The sequence below is a fragment of the Belonocnema kinseyi genome, chromosome 1 (assembly GCF_010883055.1).
Source record: "Belonocnema kinseyi isolate 2016_QV_RU_SX_M_011 chromosome 1, B_treatae_v1, whole genome shotgun sequence".
Classification (NCBI taxonomy): Eukaryota; Metazoa; Arthropoda; class Insecta; order Hymenoptera; family Cynipidae; genus Belonocnema; species Belonocnema kinseyi.
Genome location: NC_046657.1, coordinates 118,353,309 through 118,354,080, shown reverse-complemented (window position 1 = coordinate 118,354,080; position 772 = coordinate 118,353,309).

Sequence of the window (772 nt, the reverse complement as noted above, 5' to 3'; positions counted from 1 at the left end):
GCGAGGGCGCATACTTTGAATAAAATATTTGTTATCATTCTCTTGAAATAAATGTGTTTTTTTCTTGAAAAAATACCGGTTTCGTATGTATACACCTGGTAGATACCATATTACAATGTAGTATATACAATACTCAAAACTCAAAAATGACGTCTATTTTTACCCACCCTGGAGGACCGAAGGAACCGAACGGAGCCTCTACAAAGTACCCGTAAAGACCCTATTGAGTCCCCATTCGGTTTCTATTTAAAAAACTCGAAAAAATAGCAAAATCAACTTTTAAATGATTGAAATTCGGATTCTACGTTAAAATTCCCTATAGAAGGTCACGGAATAATCGCAATAGTTTTTTTTTGCAACGGTAAAAAGTTTAGAAAAATATAAGACATATAACGCCTGTGGCTTCCTACTTACAGGCGATGCGTTTGAAGTGTAGCAGTCAACAGGCGTTATACGCCTTGTATATTTTTTAAGTTTTTACCGCTGCAAAAAAAGCTATTGTGATTATTCCGTGACCTTCTATAGGAAATTTTAACGTAGAATCCAAATTACAACAATTTAAAAGTTTATTTTGCTGTTTTTTCGCATTTTTTAAAAAGGAACCGAATGGGGATCCAATGGGGTCTTAACGGGTACTTTTTAGAGGCTAACAAACGCAGAATTTCTTAGAAAAGCAAATGAAGTACATACATCTCTAGAATATTGCAACGAAGATGCATCTAGTGCTCGACAAACAGCTTCAGGAGAAAACAACGATTTCAATTGTGTTTCT